The following is a 12,235-nucleotide window of genomic DNA, read 5'->3' on the forward strand; positions in this document are numbered from 1 at the left end:
ATTTGGCGCATGGTGAATATCTGGTCGGTTGTTGATTTGCCAGGTCTAAAGCCACACTGATAAGGTCCAATCAGTTTGTTGACGGTGGGTTTTAATCTTTCGCACAATACGCTCGATAGAACCTTATATGCGATGTTGAGGAGGCTAATCCCATTGGGCATAGCACACTTCAATTCCAATCGTTGGGCATGCTTTCGTCCGACCATATTTTACAAAGAAGCTGATGCATGCTCCTTATCAGTTCTTCGCCGCCGTGTTTGAATAGCTCGGCCTGCAATCCGTCGGCCCCTGCCGCTTTGTTGTTTTTCAGGCGGGCAATTGCTATTCGAACTTCTTCATGGAACGCAATGGAACGTCTGCTCCATCGTCATCGATTGGGGAATCGGGTTCGCCTTCTCCTGGTGTTGTGCATTCACTGCCATTCAGCAGGCTGGAGAAGTGTTCCCTCCATAATTTAAGTATACTCTGGGCATCAGTGACTAGATCACCTTTGGGGGTTCTACAAGAGTATGCTCCGGTCTTGAAACCTTCTGTAAGCCGCCGCATTTTTTCGTAGAATTTTCGAGCATTACCCCTGTCGGCCAGCTTATCAAGCTCTTCATACTCACGCATTTCGGCCTCTTTCTTATTCTGTCTACAAATGCGTCTCGCTTCCCTCTTCAACTCTTGGTATCTATCCCATCCCGCACGTGTAGTGGTCGATCGTAACGTTGCGAGGTAGGCAGCCTGTTTTCTCTCCGCTGCGACACGGCACTCCTCGTCGTACCAGCTGTTCTTTTGCACTTTCCGAAAACCAATGGTTTCGGTTGCAGCTGTACGTAAGGAGTTTGAAATGCCGTCCCACAGTTCCCTTATACCGAGTTGTTGACGAGTGCTCTTAGAGAGCAGGAGTGCAAGCCGAGTAGAAAATCGTTCGGCTGTCTGTTGTGATTGCAGCTTCTCGACGTCGAACCTTCCTTGCGTTTGTTGACGAGCGTTTTTTCTGCACAGAGGCGGGTGCGAATCTTGGCTGCAACAAGATAGTGGTCCGAGTCGATGTTAGGACCTCGGAGCGCACGCACATCTAAAACACTGGAGACGTGTCTTCCGTCTATCACAACATGATCGATCTGGTTGGTAGTTTTTCGATCCGGAGACAGCCAGGTAGCTTAATGAATTTTTTTGTGCTGGAATCTAGTACTACAGATAACCATATTTCGGGCCCCGGCGAAGTCGATCAGCCTCAACCCATTTGGGGATGTTTCCTCGTGGAGGCTGAATTTACCGACCGTAGTGCCAAAGATACCTTCTTTGCCCACCCTAGCGTTGAAGTCGCCAAGCACGATTTTGACATCGTGGCGGGGGCATCTCTCATAAGTGCGTTCCAAGCACTCATAAAAGGCATCTTTGGTCGCATCGTCCTTCTCATCCGTCGGGGCGTGGGCGCAGATCAGCGATATGTTGAAGAACCTCGCTTTGATGCGGATTGCGGCTAGACGTTCATTCACCGGAGTGAATGATAGTACTCGGCGACGGAGTCTCTCTCCCACCACGAATCCTACACCAAACTTGCGCTCCTTTATATGGCCACTGTAGTAAATGTCACAAGGACCTACTCGTCTCTGTCCTTGTCCCGTCCATCGCATTTCTACGGCGGTGATATATTTGTTTTTACGAGGACATCAACCAGCTGGGCAGCGGCACCTTCCCAATTAAGGGACCGGACATTCCAGGTGCATGCCCTTAATTCGTAGTCCTTCTTTCGTTTGCCATAGTCGTCATCAAAAGGGGGGACTCTCATCCGAGGCTGCTGTTGGTTTTTTATATCACATTGTGAAAATGGACGAAATCGGACAACAGCCACGCCTACTTCACATACAGCACAATTTAAAATTCCACTTGATTCGTTCAGTTTCCAGTACACAAATCAAGAAGCAATAATATAACGGGATAAAACTTTGCACGAATAATGTCCTTAGTGCGTGCCACATTATGACCGAAAATTGTTAAAGTCCAATAAAAATTGTTCACGCCTCTTCTTCTTCTTCTTCTTAATTGACGTAGGCACCGCTTACGCGATTATAGCCGAGTTAACAACAGCGCGCGAGTCGTTTCTTTTTTTCGCTACGTGGCGCCAATTGGATATTCCAAGCGAAACCAGGTCCTTCTCCACTTGGTCCTCCAACGGAGTGGAGGTCTTCCTCTTCTTCTGCTTCCCCTGGCGGTTACTGTGTCGTATACTTTCAGAGCTGGAGCTAGCCAGCGTAGCCGCTGTCTTTTAATTCGCTGAACTATGTCAATGTCGTCGTATATCTCGTACAGCTCATCGTTCCATCGAATGCGATAGTCGCCGTGGCCAATGCGCAAAGGACCATAAATCTTCACGCCTCTAGGTACCGAATATTTAAACCCCGGTACATATAGTTGACTTTTGATCGAAAAAGTCGGTCAATGTGTGATACTATATATATAACTGAAATTAAGGAATCATCTTTCTCATATAATGGGATGTCTGTATGTCAAAAATGGGTTGAATCGAACTGATACTTCCTTTAGCCCCCATATACTCTATATAAAGATTTTCGAACTTCCAGTTGACTTTGTACCGCATATATCAGCCAATAAGCGAGTTATACCAATGAAAAAAAAGAGAGCGTGTTTTATTCATAACAGTGTATCTTTGTGTTTTAAACAGATAAATTTGAGCGAAAACTTGGCCTAGCCTCTATATAACCAATATCAGGATTTTTTACACCTGAAAGTATTTCCCTGGCTTTGATTCTTGCAAGTTGCAAGAGTATAAATTTTCGGTTACACCCGAATTTAGCTCTTCCTTACTTGTTAATAGTACCGTTATATGCGAAGTGAACGGAGTTATAACCCGATTTCATCCATTTTCACGATAGAAATTCTTATAAGACTCAGCGAATTTATTTGTTCTAGCTTAAGCGATTTGGGAGATATTATTAAACTTGTTAAAGGGCGGGACCACGCCTACACTTTTAAATTTTTTTGCTCATACATACGTTCAGCTGTTGGGTGAACAAAACTATAATACTTTGTAGCAACTGGTTGCAAGAGTGTAATAAGTTGAAATTTGATTAGAAATGCGAAAAACTTTTTCGACTACCCAATATTTAATACTTTAAATAAGTATTGACTAAGAGGTCTAGAAATTAAAGAAATTTGGTTTTTACTATCTCACCCAACTCTTGCTTTCAGAAGGTTAGATTGGGATGGATTTCTAATAAAACTGATGAGTTATTGTGTTTTGGTAGGGACCCTACTAATTTTTACGCCTATTCCCGTATCAATTCATTATTTCTTCAAAAGAAGTTTAAGCATTTTTTTCTGTCTGTTCGTGTGCATATACGCGTACTAATTTCGCATGCGTTTTTGCCCTCAAGAAACTGCTCATTTATTGGAATCGACGGTACCCATACACTTCAGCAAATAGCTGCCATACAAACTGAATAACCAAAATTAAATTATTCCATAAAAACCTTTCTCATTTTGATCTTCACGAAGTTATGGATTATTTCCAAAATCAAGTTCTTGTATGACAAACTTTTTTATTTGTGAAGTTCCATGCAATCGAAATGATCGTTTTTTTTTCCTTTTTTCCTTTTTTTTCACAAACCTGCGAAAATTTGGGTTCTTGCCCCATAATCCGAAAATAATAATCTCCGTTAGTCTGGTTAGCTTTTATCAAATAATACGCCTCCGAATGTTTCACTTGTTCATTTTCATATATCAGAATGTAACACAGGTGTTGACAAAAAGTATGTACTATATATCTGTTACTAAGAAATGTATTAGGTCTAATAAAAAGGAAGCTATTATACTTATATGCAATATATGCTTTTGGTCATCTGTATCTCACGTTATAGAGTGATGGCATTGTGCTTTGTGAAATTCAAAATGCCAACAAGTTATCGAATAAGAAGGTAAATCACAGATCTACAAAAAAAATTGATTGTCCTGGACAGCTTAGCAAATTTTAATGTTTTCAAGATTATGAATTAATTCGTAAAAGTATGAAATGTATTTATTTTTCTATGATATAAATGAACTCAGTGATTTATTAAGAGATAAAGTTAGGAAGGATAAACCAAATTGTTAAACCTTTAAAAGCTTAAAAAAAATAAGAAATTTCAAAAGCTTTGTATGGAAAAGTTTAAAGGTGGTAAATTTTCATTGTCTCAAATACGCAAAGTAATGAAAGATGCAGATCTCATCAAGGTTGTGATTGTTCAGGAAATTAAAGCGGGAAAAAGTTTTGTTTTGATGGTCGAAAATTTCTTAGGGAAACATAAAGCTACAAATTACGAAGATATTGTGAATAATATTAAGAAACACTTTTAGACTTTCAGGGCAAGTTTAGGGATAAAGCTAGAACATCTTCGCAATCCTCATGATAGATTTCGAATAATTTTGAAAACTATGGTGAGAAACAGGATGTGAAAATAAAGAAAGAAGGGTATCAATGTTGATTGGTTCGTCATATGATAGCAGATTACTGCTGGTTCTAAAAAAGAGATTGTCACCTGAAAACTTATAAAAGAAAAGCTCATAAAAGGTATTTCTTTTTAATATAACATATTTTTTCGATATGTCCCTCTAATTTGTATCAAGTGTTCTGATTTTTATAAATGACAAAGTAAATAAATATTCAACAAACAAGGAAGGGCTAAGTTCGGGTGTCACCGAACATTTTATACTCTCGCATGATAAAGTGATAATCGAGATTTCATTATCCGTCATTTACATACCGTATTTGTGTAAAGTTTTATTCCGCTATCATCATTGGTTCCTAATATACTATATATTATACAGAGAAGGCATCAGATGGAATTCAAAATAGCGTTATATTGGAAGAAGGCGTGGTTGTGAACCGATTTCACCCAAATTACGTACATGTTATCAGGGTATTAAGAAAATATTATATACCGAATTTCATCGAAATCGGTTTAGTAGTTCCTGAGATATGGTGTTTGGTCCATAAGTGGGCGACTCCACGCCCATTTTCAATTTCTAAAAAATGCCTGGGTGCAGCTTCCTTCTGCCATTTCTTCCGTAAAATTTATTGTTTCTGACGTTTTTTGTTAGTCGGTTAACGCACTTTTAGTGATTTTCAACATAACCTTTGTATGGGAGGTGGGCGTGGTTTTTCTTCGATTTTTGAATTGTGTATGGAAATGCCTGAGGGAAATGACTCTATAGAGTTTGGTTGACATAGCTATAGTAGTTTCCTAGATATGTACAAAAAACTTAGTAGGGGGCGGGGCCACGCCCACTTTTCCAAAAAAAAATTATGTCCAACTATGCCCCTCTCTAATGCGATCCTTTGTGCCAAATTTCACTTTAATATCTTTATTTATGGCTTAGTTATGACACTTTATAGGTTTTCGGTTTTCGCCATTTTGTGAGCGTGGCAGTGGGCCGATTTCGCCCATCTTCGAACTTAACCTTCTTCTGGAGCCAAGAAATACGTGTTTCATCATGATATCTCAATTTTTACTCAAGTTACAGCTTGCACGGACGGACGGACGGATAGACGGACGGACGGACAGACAGACATGCGGATTTCAACTCTACTCGTCACCCTGATCACTTTGGTATATATAACCCTATATCTGACTCTTTTAGTTTTAGGACTTACAAACAACCGTTATGTGAACAAAACTATAATACTCTCCTTAGCAACTTTGTTGCGAGAGTATAAAAATAAACGAGAGCAAATCTTATGAAATCATTGATCTTCTTTACTGTTAACAACAGTGGTCAGTCGCTTCCTCTTTTCGCTATTTGGTGTCAATTCGAGATAACTCTCCTATGGAGTGGAAGCCTTCCTCTTCCTCTACTTCCACCGGCGGATACTGAATCGAAAACCGTCAATGCAGTTCTTTTGTTCTCTTCCATCCAGACAACAGGTCCTAGCCAACGCAGCCGCTGTATCTTGATTCGTTTATATTGTTATTGGTGGTAATGCTAGTGCCAAGATAGATGAAATTATTTACGACGAGCAAAGACGTGACTAGAGATATTTCGTCTAGCCGTCGTTCACTAACAGTAGAACTAACGGCGCGATTTTCAGATTAATGATATGAATATCATGGACATACGCTAACAGTTGTCCACTCTTATAGAAGTTTGTACGTTCCCTACTTACCTCTACAGCCCATATATTTTTACCAGCAATTTATTGGAGAATCACATGATAGAGAGTCTCCTTGTGTGAAACCTAGCTTGTGTGGAACGGCTAGGATAGGTCCTTCCTGCTCCTGGCGGAGCTTTTGGTCTTACACATCGTCAGCTTACACAGCCGTATTAGCTTTGCGGATATAGCAGTTCAGATATAGCGGCAAAGAGTCAGTTTCTTTTCATGCTGTCGAAGGCGGCTTTAAAATCGACGAAGACGGAGTGTGTGTCGATATTCCTTTCACGGGTCTTTTCCAAGATTTGGCGCAGGGTGTTGACGGTGGGCTGCAGCCTTTCACACAGTACGCTCGATAAAACCTTATATCCGATATTAATGCAGCTTATTCAAAGATGGTTGTGAGGCCCTCCTTTTTAGTGGATTAGATAGAGTACACTTATGTTCGACCGTCAGGCCGGCTTATATTCGTATCTTGCAAAGAAGCTGATGCATGCACTTTGTCAGTTCTTCTCCGCCGTATTTGAATAGATCGGCCAGTAACCCATCGGCCCCTGCCGCTTTGTTGCTCTTCAGGAGAGTAATTGCTACATGAATTGTGAGCACAAATGTATTAAAAACTCATATCTAACGCAACAAAACCACTGTAGACCAGTGAAATAGATTTCCTTTTACTAAACGTAATATCAAAACTCAAATCCAAGTATATGGTAGGGTTCGTTACGAAGGTAAGTGAAAATCGTTCATTTCGCAAAAGATAAAAATCGAAATAAAACTACTAACTCATATCATATATTTTCTTGCTTTTGTAAAAATCTTGAGCCTTTGTTTAAAAGCTGATTCATTGCTTTCAGTTCTCACGGTTTTGTTGCAATAAATATTTTCTTGTCTGATCCCAAGGAAAAGTCGATAAGTACCACACAAAGGTTTGCTCTTCTATCGTCATATATTTCTTATTATAAAGAATTTAAGATAACTCATATTTTATATTATTCAACTGAAAGCTTTGCTAAAGAGCACACTTGCTATTGAAGACCCTTCAATTACTAAGAAACTCGCTGTCAAAAACAGTTAACGCTTTAACCATATTAACAATAACCATTCCCTGCTGCGGACTGCTTACATAATTTCACAAAAAAGTGATTGAAATAATGTTGTTTAATGTCAGGCAGCCACTTGAAAAGGTCAAGAGACACTTGTTCTGCAAAAGAGAGAGGAGAAAATCAGCAACAGGAAAACCGGCAATAATGCCCAAATTATACGACTTATGTGGAGCTATGGTGTTTATATGCGCATTGAAAGCATTTTTTTGGCTTAAATTCAAAGAATTTTTAAATTTTAAAACGAGTCTGTCCTGTGTGACGTCGATATCGGCGGTAAATTAACATACTTACACATACATATGTTCGTATGTGATGGTTTTGCTCGAAAATGCAGGTGAGTGTATAACAGTTTGGCAGCAGACAGTGCAAGCAACAAAGCATGGCTAAATACAGTCAACGGTACATTGGGGTAGTTTGAAAAGCGCCAAGTGGAAGCATTGTCTGTCGCGCTTGACTTAGCCACTTACATACATATCTATGTATATGTATGTATATTAAAATATTTATTAATAGTAAAAATGTATATTTTTGCTCATATTGTATATACATACATACATTTTTCGTACCAAAATCTAAATCTAGTAGTTGACATTGTGTGGAGTAGCGTCTTGTTGGCGTTCGGAAGACGCCGCCACTTTTGCTTGCGGGTCAATGTGCTGCCACATACCCACACATGCAGGACTACGTGTTCGTGTGCATGTATGTGCGTGCAATAATACATATATACATACTTCACGCAGTCTACGTCTACGTCCTACATCAACATGTTCGCGCTTTAATGTGCGTTCCACATTCGGTGGCATCTTCTGTGCTGCCACTGTGACCTCTCAAAAGCGCTTCGAACTAAGCAATAATTTTCACGAAATCCGCATGAAAAATATGTGTGTATATATGCCGAAGCATAAAGTGATATCTACAAGGATATGGGTCGTCGAGCCAAATTAAATCATATCATGCTTGATTTCGTTGCAACAACATTTCAAAAGCAATTGCGCCCTTTCGTTTCACTTGCTTTCATATTTTCGCATTTTATTTATTCAGGCTTTGATTTCATTCACTCATTTCTTATTCATGTACATACATATGTATATGTATGTATGTATGGTTGCCCTGACATAGACGCACCACCGCAGCGACGTCGCCGCCGCCAACGACTGTACTTTTGTTCCATTATTATGACTGAGTATTGCGAAAGGAGAGCATATACATACAAGTACACATACACTTTTATTATATATGTATGTACGTGTATGTATATGTATAAATGTGGCTTGCGGCCAAATTGATTTAAGTCGCAATCACAAGTCACTTGTACCGGGGAAATCTCGGGAAAAATCTAAAATAGCAAAGTTTAATGGTGGAAAATGTAACAAAAGTAGTTAATCAAATTTACGTCTACAATACGCAACCATAATGAAATCAAGGCATTTTCGAAATTCTATTATCCTCGCTCACTCACACACATACACACACTCTCAGCCACAACGTGCAACTTACGTCACACCACAAAGACCTGTGCCAACGCATTGCGTGTCGCGGATGTTCGAAACTCGCTTCGTTTCGTGTAGCGGCTTTCATTTGCCGCCATCAAAGCGAACGCGGCGCTCAAAAGACGCTATTACAAAATGGCCAGAGCGCATACTCGTAGTCTCAGCAGCGCAACGTTCTCTTCTAGACAATGCGAAAATCAATTCGCAAGTGAGAGCAGTGGAAACGAGAGCGGCCTCAACGGAAGTTTGAGTTCAGCAAGAGTTACAGGAAGTGAGAGACCGCTTACAAAACAGCGCTTTTAGCTGGCATATTTAAGGGATTTTATTTGTTATACCGTTATTCGAAGTTCATATTTTGCTACTGTTAACCGTTATACTTTCCTTGCTATAAATTGAAAGCTCTGCTGCGAAAATTCTGTTAGCAGATGCTCAGCAACTTCGAAAAATGTTTGTCAACATTCACACAAGCCTTCTTCAATGCTTGTGAGCATAAACGTGAGATTAAAGCTAGCTTTGAATAGAGCTGGCAATTAAAATTTATAATTTGTAATAATCAAGGAATAATCAAGGAATATTGATTTCTCTTTTAACGATTTATAAATTCCACCTTTGGCTATTATTAAATAAAAATTATTATGAAATATACCAAATCTGACTATACTTAACAGTTAGGTTAAAATTTCTTAAAAATTTTAATGCTTTCTTTGGCAAGGTCAATTTTTTAGAGATTTTAATGAAGCTAAGTGAAGTGAAGGGTCCGATATGTCCTTTGCCTACAAACGAAAAACGAAAATTTCAACTTCTTTCATCCATCTGAAAAATATGTATGTATGTTTCGACTCGATGGCAGCGGTAACTTGAAGATTTGGCTAAAATTTCCGCTCAGCTTGTAACCTTTTCAAATTTGGAGAATACTGTAGATGGGAAAGCTGTTCGCAGTCTAATTCGAAAAAAAATCATGTGAGACGACATTCTGTCATTCGGGGTCAAATCGACTCAAATTTCAGCATAGCATAGTGACCGTTCGATTGTGATACTCTTGCAACATGCTGTTACAGAGTATAATAGTTTTGCTCATCTAGCGGTTGTATGTATAAAATGAAATCAATCGCGAATTATATATTATTATATACTATATTTATAAATGATCAGGAAGACGAGTAAAGTAGAAATCCAGGTGACTGTCTGTCTGTCCGCCCGATTGTCCTTCCGTCCGTGCAAGCCACAGCTTCAGTAAAAATTAAGATATCTTAAGGAAACTTGATATGCGCGTTCGTTAGCAAAAAAATATGAGTTAATAGATGGGAGTAATTGCATCACTGCCACGTCCATAACACGACTTTAAACGAAATTTGTAAAGTGCACTAAGCACTAAATTAAGATATATAACTCTAATTAGACCCAGAGCATCGCAGTAGCAAGGGTCACCTGTGGTCAAAAACTTTTAAAAAAGTAGGCGTAGGCGTGGCTCCGTCCTCTAATAGATTTAATGCACATATCTCTCATGCCGTTCAAGCCAAAATAACCAAATTTGCTCAAGATAAATCATATAAGAATCTCTACCGGCAGTGTGAAAATGTATGAAATTGGATCATAACCCTGCTCTCTTCCATTATAACGGTACGGTTAAAAACTACTGAAAGTGCGATAAGTCAATGAATAATTATGCCTCTATGTACTTATATGCCGATTGGGGCGTTAGAATCTTCTATCTTTATCGATTGTCATCGAAATTCATGGAAATGGAGTTGAACATCTCCAAAACATCGATTTATCGCATTTTGACCGAATATTTGGGCTTACGAAAGGTGTGTGCACAGTTTGTTCCGCACAAATTGACTAACTACCAAAAATTGCTCAGAATCCAACATTCGAAAGACAGAGGTTTATTTGAAAAAAAAAAATCACATTTGAACCATTAACCACTCCTCGTATTCACCTGATATGGCACCGTGAGACTTCTTCCTTTTCGGAAAAATGCATTTGCCTGTGAAAGGAAAGCATTATGCAGACGTAGAGGCCACTCAAAAGGCTTGCGCCGGCATACTGGCGGCCATACCGACCAACGAGCTAAAACGCTCGTTCGACATGTTTTTGGACCGTGCAAAAAGCTGTATTGAAACAGAACGAGACTATTTTGAATAAAATAAATAGATTTTGCCAAACAACCATTTGTTCTGTTTTTTTCCAAAGTCCTGTTTACTTTGTATTTACGAACTACGACCACGACTACTTCCCATATATCACAATTTTAAATTTTATTTGATTTTTTTACTTTCTGATATAGAAATAAAGAAGTAATTAATATAACGGTATAAAACTTTGCATGAATAATGCCTTTGAGGTGTGGCACTTTATGGCCAAAACTTGTCCAAGTCTAATCAAAAATGTTGGAGCCCTTACTTACCGAATGTGTGGACCCCAGAAGCTATAGTTGACTTTTGACCGAAAATATCGGTCAATGTATGGGATATACAATTGAAATTCAGAGAGAATATTTTCACAATATTAGTGTCCTATGTATCAATAATGGGTTGAATCCTGTCAATACTTCCATGATCTTTGTGCCTAAAATAGATAAAATTGGGCGAAAACTTGACCTAGCCTTTATATAATTAATATCAGGATTTTCGAACACACGGCTGACTTTACTATATATGGTTGATTTGTTAGTATGCGGCATGTTAATAGGATGCGGCTATTGGCAAAAATAAATAAAATCTGGTCGATACTACCCCAACTCCCATAAACTAGATATAATGATTTTCGTTTTTCTAACAAACCGTAAGTGTCTGTCAGTGTATAAGTTAAAAATTGCATATGTATATTAAAAGTTTGCCCCTCCTTACATTTTACATTCATGTACCTATGTTTTTGTTTTCCCTAAGTAGGAGGAAACAGTAATCGGATCATCATCGACCAATAATGTTTTTTTAATTTTTCTAGAATCCCAGTATCAAACATTTTCCCCGCCGTCGAAACCAAACCATGAGTCCAGTAATAGTCCGATTCGGTAATAGTTTTAAAAGTAGTCTACGAAAATATAATCAATTACTCTTATGATATTCTCAGATTTCAAATATAACAAATTTCGACCCACTGGGGCGTATCTTTAGGTCCGCATATGGGGCTGAAAAAATATATATTCCAGTAACTATTTTATACACCTATTTCTATTTTTACATGCTAATAAAAGTTTTCTTGATAAGTACGAAAAAAATTTTCGTTTCCATTTTTACGCTTGATTCTCTTTGACTAAATAAGCATGCACAATCCTAAAAAAATAAAATTTACGTACTTAATTATTTATAAAAAATGTTTTTTACATGAATTATTGGATTCAACACGTTCTTTTTTTTCAATGAATTTTTTTCTGAACTTAAAATAAGTTGTGGTGTGTATTCTGAGAATTTCAAGTCCCCCCTGTATCCTCGGATAAAAATCTGAGCTATTGTAAGCACATGTTAAATTTAACTCATCTCCTTCCCGGATTATTGAAAAAGTTC

At 38.5% G+C, this 12,235-nt stretch overlaps 1 protein-coding gene across 1 annotated transcript in view; it reads left to right on the top strand.

Annotated features, from left to right (window-relative positions):
* The first annotated feature begins 1,444 nt into the window (after positions 1-1,444).
* The window catches only part of LOC126755348 (putative ATP synthase subunit f, mitochondrial), a 565,888-nt gene continuing 555,097 nt past the window's right edge, over positions 1,445-12,235 (top strand). The window contains exon 1 of the mRNA XM_050467847.1: positions 1,445-1,448. The gene's annotated coding sequence lies outside the window, so the exon portion shown is untranslated. The remainder of the gene's footprint in view (positions 1,449-12,235) is intronic.

This window comes from Bactrocera neohumeralis, chromosome 4, assembly GCF_024586455.1.
Source record: "Bactrocera neohumeralis isolate Rockhampton chromosome 4, APGP_CSIRO_Bneo_wtdbg2-racon-allhic-juicebox.fasta_v2, whole genome shotgun sequence".
Classification (NCBI taxonomy): Eukaryota; Metazoa; Arthropoda; class Insecta; order Diptera; family Tephritidae; genus Bactrocera; species Bactrocera neohumeralis.